A 12,051-nucleotide genomic window follows, 5' to 3' on the forward strand; every position below is an offset into this window, starting at 1 on the left:
ATACCTTAGTCTTAACCATTTTAGAACATTTCAATGGTAGATTTATCAATCAGTATGAGACAGTTCGTACCTTGTTAAATGGTCTACGATGTAGAAGCTTAGGAGAATTTATACGATATAAAGATACTTATATGAGTAGGGTGATGGAACTACGTGAAAACAGTTATGAACACTAGAAAACTAAGTTTATAGATGGACTTCCTCTGTTTTTTGCTGAGCGAGTTCGGATGATTATAAGGAATACGGTTGGAGAAATCCCTTATAGGGATTATACATATGGAAAGCTAATAGGAGTTTGCACTTAAGAATGGATAAATTTGTGCAACGGATTAAAGTTATCCAGACAGCTTAAGATAGATAAGATCAGAGAAAGATCTCAGCTGGGAGACTTTTGTACCTGGTTTGGTTTACCCAGTACTTCGGCTGATAGCAAGAAAACAAAACATAGAGATTCTAGATGCTCCAATCATGATGAACTTTATAAAAAAAGAAGGTCTAAGCATAGACATAGATCTAAGGAAGAGCGAGATGATAGAAAATCCTCTCGTAAGTCGAATAGATTTACGAAAAATAGGTTTAGGTGGGAGCTCGCCAAGATTAAGTGTTATAAGTGTGGAAATTTCGGTCGCATAGCACCAAATTGCAAGCTTGAAAATCTAAAAACCTTTGAACTTGATGAAGAGGTTCATGATAAGATTTATAGTTTCTTATACACTTCAGCTTCAGAATCTGATTATGCTTTTGATTCTGGTTCAGAGGAAGAAATTGAGTTGCCTGAATTATCTGATAATAATCACTATGCTAATACTTGTAATACTTGTCCAGGTTATACTTGTTTACGTGAAAATGATGAGTTCTTTTATAAACTGCAATCTCAATTTGAAGATTTGAATATCAACACTTTATTTCTAATAATGTGATAGAACTCTTGAAAGAAGTTACTGATAATATGAAAAAATTATTCAGTTAGCTGTTAATAACAATGCTAGTTTGTCACGTCTCAGATCTGATTAAGACGGACAGACACCCTATGTCTAATGGCCCGGGAGAACCAACTTACAACCTACACTTACCATACATTTAACTATGATAACTATGAAGCTATGACAAGCTTATATACCCTGTAGTGATAAAAGACCGACATAGACAGGCCCAAAACTTATGTACAACACTTGGCCGTTGAAGCCACAATTGTTAAGAGACAAGACACAACCAAACTTTATACATTAGTCTACAAAGCCTCTACAAGATAGACAACCTTAGTTTAGGTCGGGACAAGGCCCCGCCTTACCCTTAACTACTATACGGTAACAAAATAGATGCCAAAAACTCGATTAAGCCCCGAATCAACTTGGAGCTCACCAATAGCTGCTGAGTGTCATGTGCTCCTACTGGGGAGGTCTACTAGCTGGAGTATTTATGGCTGCAGCATGAAATGCAGCGTCTCCCGAGAGGGATGTCAGTACGAAGAATGTACTGAATATGTAAGGCAATAACATATGTAAACAAGAGCTCAATTGAAATCAAGTATCAATATGTAAATGCATAGATTACATTAAAGACCACCCTTGTTGCTGTTGTGGGATCATGTACATTATATTCTTTTCTGTAATTTTCTTTACATTGCGATCTCTGTAAAGCATGTGATACAAATAACCAACTGATCAGTGGTAAAAGAGGATGACCCATGCTAGGCATTTTAACCCCTGAAATGTTGTCCTCAAATATATAAATTTGGGATCGACCCATGCTAGGCTTTCGCCCCTAGGTTGCCACCCTTATACACATATTGGGATCGACCCATGCTAGGCTTTTGCCCCTGGGCTGCCACCCTTACACATATACCGCTTCATATAGTTTCTTTAATCTCTGAGATTGTTATTTTGGTGGTCATAATTATTTTTGAGCATCAGAACTGTGGATCAGTAGTAGGAAAGATGTGAATATGCACTTAGGGCAGTAAATAACACAAGATGGAAATGTAACACTAATGAATTACATAAGAGCTCAAATGACGCAATGGACCTCATTTGATTGACAGGAGGAATCACAAAGCTACTGCTGAAATTACCCTTTTCTCATACCAATACTTGGAAAACTAAATATGCACATATATTGAAGCAATTTGACACACTAAGGAGAAGGGAAATATTGTTAGCTGTGTTTGGGATTGTACGCTGCCATTATGTGTCTTTTACTTGAAAGAGCACTTAGGAAGCTCACTTGTTGGTAGTGACACAAGCAGAGTTCATGCCAAAGAATATAGAATCGAATAGCCTTACATACCTTGTTGTACCACTCAAATAGTACAATGAATTGACCTCCTTCCTTTCCGATTATTAATCTACAATGAAATAAGTAACACAACTAATATTAGTAGCTAACCAACAGTTTGGGCTACTTGAACTTGGCAAACAGTAATCAGGCAGCAAACCCATACTTATCAAACCGATGGTATGCATTCCACCCCTTCTCCCTTAATAACGTCATATACAATACGACCTTCTAATAAAGTCCCCTGAAACTCCTCGGGCTTTATAACATATGCAAAACATTATACAAAGGGGTTGCAGGCAGCAAGCTCATGCAACGCCCAATTAGATGGTACGTTACTGCACCCTTAACCGTTTTATCCTTTAACAAGTTCTCATGACTTCTGCACATGCCTCCTTATGTTACTATACACATTTCAGTTTCTAAACATCAGAATGTGGCAGTAGCAATATGAATTCACGATTTCCGACCACTGTCCCTTGAGAATCCAACTAACATTACATTTAAAATGCCCAAATGGGCTAACAATTAAGTTAAACGGGACTCCCCTCCATGGCTGTCCCAACATGCACAATCAACCAGAACATTCCCCAATCTCACACCATGTAAAAGGAAAAATTCTCAGCTCATTAACACATACCAAATCCCCTAACCAATTCAAGCACAAAAGAGGGATGAAAATTTCAGTAACTCGCCTTCTTGGACAGCAACCTCACTTGCTAACTTCAAGGTTTAGGTTGTCTTTTCCAAATTATCTTAAGAATAATGAAGGATTACTAAATCAGCAGACCATATTCTTACGAATCCAAACTTTGAAAAAAAATTAACATATGGCAGTAGCCTTACCTTAAGGTGAAATCAGTACCTCATCTTGAATTTCTTAAGATGGGAGATGTTACACCAACTTGTAGTTGAAAAATAAAGGGTTTTCTCAGATTTTTAATGGTGAACTTGTAGGCCAGCACTTTAGAGCTTCTAGGGTTTCTTTTTGGGAGTAAATTGATGTAGAACAAGTGAGAGATATATGAAATGAATTTCATTCTCTTAAGGGTCCTTTATGGACGTTTTTACATTAAGAAATATGTAGAAATATCTAGTCCCTCACTTTAAGTAAGCAGGTACATCACTCCCTTAATTTCTGCCACAAGTTCTTTAAGTAGCTGCATCACCTAGTTGCCCTTTTCTTTTAAAATGCAGTCCACATATTTCCTAAGTAGGTGCATCACCTACTTACCACTTATATAAGTAGGTCAGCAGTTAATCTACCATTGAGAACCTATGTCATCCTTTCTACGTAAGCTACACATGTACGTAAGTAACTAAATTACGTAAGATATCCGAATCAGTAGCTTAAGCAAGTAGGTTGATTATTATGACAAATTATACTTTACTTACTCTATTTAGCCTCAAACCTCTTTCGAATATTGTCAAACCTATTTCAAACCCTCACTACTCACATAGAACTAGTATATGCAAAATATGGGACGTTACATAGTTCTTCAAAAAATTTAGAAAAAAGTATGATTTTGAAAATGAATATTCTGCTCCTTATTCTTTGTCTGAAGTTAATAACAAATTTAATGAATAGACTGTTTCTACAAGAAATTCCTCTTTTGATGATTTAAAAGATGAAATTGAGAATTAAAAAATTGAGATTAAATCTATTAAAAAAAATAAAATGATTTGTGATCATCGTCTTACTCAGATTGAAAATATTAATAATAAAGGAAAAATGGTTGCTGAAGAAAATACACTTGCAAAACCTTTTATTCTTGATCTTAGACAAGGTATGTTGTTAGGAATGATGCAAATTGTTCCTGCTCATAAATGGTATGTTAAATGCACCATATTGATTGATAATTATTTTTCGATAACTAATGTTGCTTGATTGATAGGGGAGCCGATGTTAGTTGTATCCAACAAGGTCTTGTACCTACTAAGTATTTTGAAACTACTCATATGGTTAAATCTACTTTTGGACATGCTTTAGATATAAAGTATAAATTGTCTAACACTCACATTTGCCAAAATAAAGTTTGCATTCCGCATTTCTCTTTCTTGGTTGAAGATGACTTATACCCTCCAATTATACTTGGAACACCTCTTATAAATGCTATTTATCTATTTACTAGCATAGATGATAAATGTTTTTTTGCTACTAATGAAGATCGGAATATTAGTTATACTTTTATCACTGACCCGATTTCTCATGACATTAATGCTTTAATTGATATGAAGCAAAAGCATGTTGATTCTCTACAACTTGAATTGTTTAGTATGAATATATTTGATACTTTGAAATCCACCAAAGTACAAGAAAAAATTAAATTGATTTCTGAACAAATTACCATTGATATTTGTGCTGATCATCCTAGTGCTTTTTGGAATCAGAAAAAGCATATTGCTACTCTTCCATATGAAGACAATTTTTCAGAGGATGATATTCCTACTAAATCATGTCCTTGTTAGATGAACACCGAATTGGTAGAATTCTGCAAAAAGGAGATTGATAACTTGTTACAAAATGGTTTGATAAAGCCTTCGAAATCACCTTGGGCTTGCATTGCATTTTGTGTTAACAATGCTGCTGAAAGAGAATGAGATGTCCCCAAGTAGAATTATAAACCTTTAAACAAGAATTTAAAATGGATTAGGTATCCTATTCCGAATAAAAGAGATTTATTGTAAAGATTATATGACGCCAATTATATTTTAAAATTTGATTTAAATCAGGATATTGGCAAATCCAAATATTTAAAGAGCATTCTTATAAAACAAATTTTAATGTCTCGTTTCGACAATACGAGTGGAATGCGATGCCATTTGGTTTGAAAAATATTCCTTCTGAATTTCAGAAAATTATGAATGATATTTTCAATCCATATTTGGATTTTATCATTGTTTATATTGATGATATTTTGGTTTACTCAAAGACTCTGGAAATGCATATCAAGCATTTAGATATTTTTAAGAAAATTGTTATACAAAATGGTCTGGTGATTTCCAAACCAAAAATGAGTTTATTTCAAACTAATGTAAGATTTTTAGGACATCTTATGTGCTAAGGAAAAGTCAGAACAATTTGGTAAAGAATATTAAACTTCGTGTTCTATATTTGCCTTGTCTAACCCTGCATGGCAAAAAATTATTGAGACAGATGTGTCTAACATTGGTTATGGTGGAATAGTGAAATAAATCAATCCCCATGTCAAAAATGAATATTTGATCCGATTTCATACCAGAAAATGGAGCGATGCTCAGAAGAAATATGCTACGGTGGCTAATGATATGAGGACCATCGTCAAATGCATATTAAAATTTCAGATGATTTATATAAAAAAAAGTTTTTAATAAAAATGATGCACAATCTGTGAAACATATATTTGATAAAGATTTTAAACATGATGCATCAAAATTGATTTTTGCTAGGTGGCAGGCCCAGTTAGCTCATTTTGATTATGAAATTCATTATAAAAATGGAAGTGATAACTCTCTACCAGATTTGTTATCTAGAGAATATCTATCTTCACAATGAGTTTCTTGTCTCCCTTCTTTACTGATAAAACTTTAGTTACTATACTGAAAGTGATTCCTCTCGATCGAGACGTACAGGAAATTATCCTATGGAAATTTATAGATCATATGGTGATGGACATCTTCTCCATTCATAATATCGAAGAAAACATCAATTTTGACGATTATTAGTGTAATTACTATGATTTATATTATGAGGTATTCGAATAAAAAAAAATGTTTTGTCTGCAGAATGGACCCTCCTTGGGTAACCAAGGCTAGAGGAATGGGAAGTTATACTGGAGGAAGGGGAAGATAATCCCCAGCATCATCAGGATCGTCCTCCTCAGCTAGATCTCCAATTATACAAAGAGGGGGATGAACTTATTTAATCTGAAGTCCTCTCAAAAGGAGGCTTCTTCTTCAATACATCTGAAAGATATTCCAAATATTCCATTATATGCACAGGTGCATGTGTATTTATCGCAAAAGCAAAGTGATACCTTTGCATCTATAGCATAAGAAGATGTTGATGATATTAAATCACATGAAGAAATATCCAAGAAAGAAAAGATATTTCTTTTAGAAGATTGAGACATTCAGCAAAAGGAAGAACCCTGGAAGATATTCCAGCGATATTAGGTTAACGGATTATATTTCTCGGGTGAGTCATACAAAACCCGATCTTATTAGGAGATATCTGGTGGTAATACCTAATAAGATAAGGTTTTGTATGACACACCCGAGAAATATAATCCGTTAACCAAATATCGCTGGAATATCTTCCAGGGTTCTTCCTTTCGCTGAATGTCTGAATTTTCTAAAAGAAATATCATTTCTTTCTTGGATATTTTTTCATATGATTTAATATCATCAACATCTTCTTTTGCTATAGATGCAAAGGTATCACTTTGCTTTTGCGATAAATACGCCTGTAGCTGTGCATATAATGGAATACTTTCTGGAATATCTTCCAGATGTATTGAAGAAGAAGCCTCCTTTTGAGAGGACTTCAGATTAAATAAACTCATCCCCCCACTTTGTTTAATTGGAGAGCTAGATGAGGAGGACGGTCCTAGGGATGATCTTCCCCTTTCTCTGGTATGACCACCAATTTAGAAACCAATTTGGTATCGGTTCTGCGAATATCTTCGCGCAAACTTTTATTAACCGAGTATGCTTATATCTCTCATTGTTGTAGATGAGGACTTTATCAAAATCATGAATATAGTCCTAATATGTAGAATTCATAGAGACCTTATTTAGGCTGATCTGTTTGATTATCATTTTACAGAAGTTATAAACACTTTTGCTGGTGTTATTTCCTGAAAAGTGCTGAAATTCAGTACTACTGGTGCTTATTTGAATTGTCTCATAATAAGATTGAGTTTTGTATAACTCACCCGGGAAATATAATACGTTAACCAAATATCGCTGGAATATCTTCCAGGGTTCTTCTTTTCGCTGAATGTCTGAATTTTCTAAAAGAAATAACATTTCTTTCTTGGATATGTTTTCATATGATTTAATATCATCAACATCTTCTTTTGCTATGGAAGCAAAGGTATCCCTTTGCCTTTGCGATAAATACTCCTACAGCTATGCGTATAATGGACTATTTTATGGATTATCTTCCAGATGTATTGAAGAAGAAGCGTCCTTTTGAGAGGACTTCAAATTAAATAAACTCATCCCCCGTCTTTGTATAATTGGAGAACTAGCTGAGGAGGACGATCTTGATGATACTGGGGATAATCTTCCCCTTTCTCTGGTATAACATCCCCTTCCTTTGGCCTTGGTTACCAAAAGAGGGTCCATTCTGCAGATAAAATATTTTGTTTTATTCGAATACCTCATAATATAAATCATAGTAGTTACGATAATAATCATCAATATTGATGATTTCTTTGATATTATTAATAGAGAAAATGTCCATCACCATATGATCCATACTTTTCTACAGCATAATTTCTTATACATCTCGATTGAGAGGAATCACTTTCAATATAGTAACTAAAGTTTTATCAGTAAAGAAGGGAGACAGAAAACTCATTGTGAAGATAGATATTCTCTAGATAAGAAATCTGGAAGAGAGTTATCACTTCCCTTTTTATAATGAATTTCAAAATCAAAAGGAGTTAACTGGGCCTACCACCTAGCAAAAATCAATTTTGATGCATTATGATTAAAATCTTTATCAAACAAATATTTCCCAGATTGTTCTTTGGTTTTTATTAATGACTTTTGATTATATAAATCATCTTGAAATTTTAATATGCATTTGACGATGGTCAGCATTTCATGAGCCACCATAGCATATTTCTTCTGAGCATCGTTCCATTTTTCATAATGAAATCGGATCAAATATTCATTTTTGTCATGTGAATTGATTTGTTTCAATATTCCACCATAACCAATGTTAGACGCATCTGTCTCAATAATATTTTGCCATGCAGGGTTAGGAAGGGTTAGACAAGGCAAAGATTGAACACGAAGTTTAATATTCTTTATCAAATTGGTGTGACTATCAGTCCATGGTGATTTATGATCCTTTTTTAGCTGATCGTATAAGGGGGCTAAATCACGAGATAAAATTTTCTGAAAGGGGGAATTGTAATTTAAACATTCCAAAAATCTTTGCAATTGGATCCTGTCAGTAATAACATCAGAAAACTTTGAAGCAAAGTCGATCACTCATTGAATTGGCATAACCTTTCCTTGACAAATAAGATATCCTAAAAATCTTATATTAGTTTGAAATAAACTCATTTTTGGTTTGGAAATCACCAGACCATTTTGTATAACCATTTTCTTGAAAATGTCTAAATGCTTGGTATATATTGCAAAAGTCTTTGAGTAAACCAAAATATTATCAATATAAACATTGATAAAATCCATATATGGATTGAAAATATCATTCATAATTTTCTGAATTCAGAAGGAGCATTTTTCAAACCAAATGGCATCACATTCCACTCGTATTGTTCAAACGGGACATTAAAAGCTATTCTATAAGAATGCTCTTTAAATATTTGGATTTGCCAATATCTTGATTTTAGATCAAATTTTTAAAATATATTGGCGTCATATAAATTTGACAATCAATCTCTTTTATTCGAAATAGGATACCTAATCCATTTTAAATTCTTGTTTAAAGGTTTATAATGTATAACCAACCTGGGACACCTCGTTCTCTTTCAACAACAATGTTAACATAAAATGCAGTGCAAGACCAAGGTGATTTCGAAGGTTTTATCAAACCCTTTTGTAACAAGTTATCAATTTCCTTCTTGCAGAATTCTATCAATTCGGCGTTCATCTGACAAGGATGTGATTTTGTAGGAATATCATCCTCTCAGAAGTTTTCTTCATATGGAAGAGTAAGAATATGCTTTTTCCGATTTCAAAAAGCACTAGGATGATTAGCACAAACATCAATGGAAATTTGTTCAAAAATCAATTTAATTTTTTCTTATACTTTGGTCAATTTCAAAGTATCAAATATATTCATACTAAACAATTCAAGTTGTAGAGAATCAACGTGCTTTTGCTTCATATCAATTAAAGCATTAATATCACGAGAAATCGGGTCAATGATAAAAGTATAACTAATATTCCGATCTTCACAAGTAGCAAAAAAACCTTTAGCATCTATGTTAGTAAACAGATAAATAGCATTTATAGAAGTTGTTCCAAGTATAATTGGAGGGTATAACTGATTTTTAACCAAGAAAAAGAAATGCAGAATGCAAACTTTGATTTGGCAAATGCTAGTATTAGGAAATTTATACTTTATATCTAAAGCATGTCCAAAAGTAGATTTAACCATAGGAGTATTTTTTTCAAAATACTTTGTAGGTACAAGACCTTCTTGGATACAACTAACATTGGCTCCACTATCAATCATAGCAACATTAGTTACGGAAAAATGATTATCAATGAATATGGTGCATTTAACATACCATTTATGAGCAGTAATAATTTGCATCATTCCTAAGAACATACCTTGTCTAGGGTCAAGATTAAAAGGTTTTGCAAGATTATTTTCCTCAGCAACATTTTTTCCTGTATGATTAATAGTTTCAATCTAAGTAAGCTGATGATCACAAATCATTTGATTTTGTTGAATAGATTTAATCTCATTTTTTAAATTCCCAATTTCATCTTTTAAATCATCAAAAGAAGAATTTCTTGTAGAAACAGTTTGTTTATTAAATCTTTTATTAACTTCTGATGAGTCCACAAATTGGACTCATTTAGGGCTTTATTTTGATAGAAATAGTGTCCTCAAATGCTTATTTTGTCTGAATATCTGATGAAAACTATTAAGTTTCAGGTATTTGAAGTTTTTGTGGAAGCCTGGACACTTAGGCGCAAAAAGGAACAAAAAGGGCTGAAAAGAACGAAGAAGCTAAAGGCCTACGATTGTCGAGCACACTTGGATACTCGCCAAATGGATGCAATTCGCCCTTTGTTCCAGTACGCGAAGCCCTAAAGGAGAAGGATCAAAAAGACGATGAAAGGAGTAGTCGGCGCTTCGCCGAATAGATCCGGGAAGCAGTACTATACAACCCAATGACCCAGAGCACGACGACGCTGAAGGATAGTGCAAGACAGCGATAAACTACTCCAAAGGGCGAATCGCCTAGTTAATCGGCGATTCTGACTAACCTCACCGAAAGATCCGCCAGTACTATTTTTTTATGTCTATAAATACTAAACTTGTTATTAATTTTTAAAGAGTCGAACATTAATTTTATTTTCAAGAATAGAATAGTACTTTTTGCATATTTTCTCTCAAGTTTGGAGAGGGTTTTGGGATACTTGAAGAAAGAAGGATTTCATCTTCCCAACTTGGAAGTGGATCGTCTCCGTTGTTCTTCCTTTGATTAAATCATTGTTTAATTTCTTATACCCATTTTATTGTAGTATCATTTTAGGTGTATTTTGTTATTTCTTGATGTGTGGCTAAAAACCGCCATTTTGGTGTGTGATTTAGTAAATATGNCTAAACTTGTTATTAATTTTTAAAGAGTCGAACATTAATTTTATTTTCAAGAATAGAATAGTACTTTTTGCATATTTTCTCTCAAGTTTGGAGAGGGTTTTGGGATACTTGAAGAAAGAAGGATTTCATCTTCCCAACTTGGAAGTGGATCTTCTCCGTTGTTCTTCCTTTGATTAAATCATTTTTTAATTTCTTATACCCATTTTATTGTAGTATTATTTTAGGTGTATTTTGTTATTTCTTGATGTGTGGCTAAAAACCGCCATTTTGGGGTGTGATTTAGTAAATATGTATTGATATTGTTGTTGGGTCTTGCTAGCTGATAGGTTAGACGTATTTTAATGGTGATATCACCTAGTGGTTGTGGTTTAATTTAATGGGTTTGTATTTGCAAATACAAAACCACCCATGTGCTTTCGGCTTGCCCGAGAGAGAGGTCGCAAAACGAAGACCGCTGGACTGATTGCCTAAGGAATGGGTCGACATGAGGTTCAGCCTGAGAGAGTGAGTCCGAGTCCCATAACCTAACACTTAGCTCGAGAGAGTGAGTAGGGTAAGGTGTAGGCTAGCCTTCATGCGGCAAATGGGTTTTCGAGAGGAACACATTTGAAACGGGGTAGATTGCTCGAGAGGGAACTTATTTATATCTAAAGCTTAGCCTAGTCACTATTGTTTTGCAAATTTCCTATCGAAGGAATGTATCCAATGATTTATCTCAACTTGAATTGCGGTCACACCTTAAGAACTTGTCCCCATACTTGATTTTCTTGTTATTTTGTTTGTTTTTACTACTTGTGACAAAACCCCTAATTGATATTTGACACTTTCGTGTCACCCCTTTAATTTAATATGTTTTTACTCGTTAATGTCTTTAGCTACGACTAGTTTGAATTTAATTTTATATTTCTACTAATTCTCAAAACCACTTCCTTGGGACACGACCCCAACCTTTAGTTGGGATACTATATTAACGACGATCGTAGACACTTGTACCGTAGGTTAGTGTCGTTGGTCACGATAAGCATCAAAATGGCATCGCTGCCGGGGAATGGTATTATTTGGGAGTTTGTAGTTAAATAAATTTTTTGATTCTTTCTAGTTTTAGTGTTACTAATCTAAATTGTAGTTTTGTTTTGCTAGTTTGAATATCAATGAAGTAAACTAAGGATGGAAAACCATTATGGATACCACACGGATCATCGCCTTCTGAAACTATTGAACCTCACGGACAACCTCCTGACCTTTAAACAAGAAGG

Source organism: Solanum stenotomum, chromosome 6, assembly GCF_019186545.1.
Source record: "Solanum stenotomum isolate F172 chromosome 6, ASM1918654v1, whole genome shotgun sequence".
NCBI classification, from domain to species: Eukaryota; Viridiplantae; Streptophyta; class Magnoliopsida; order Solanales; family Solanaceae; genus Solanum; species Solanum stenotomum.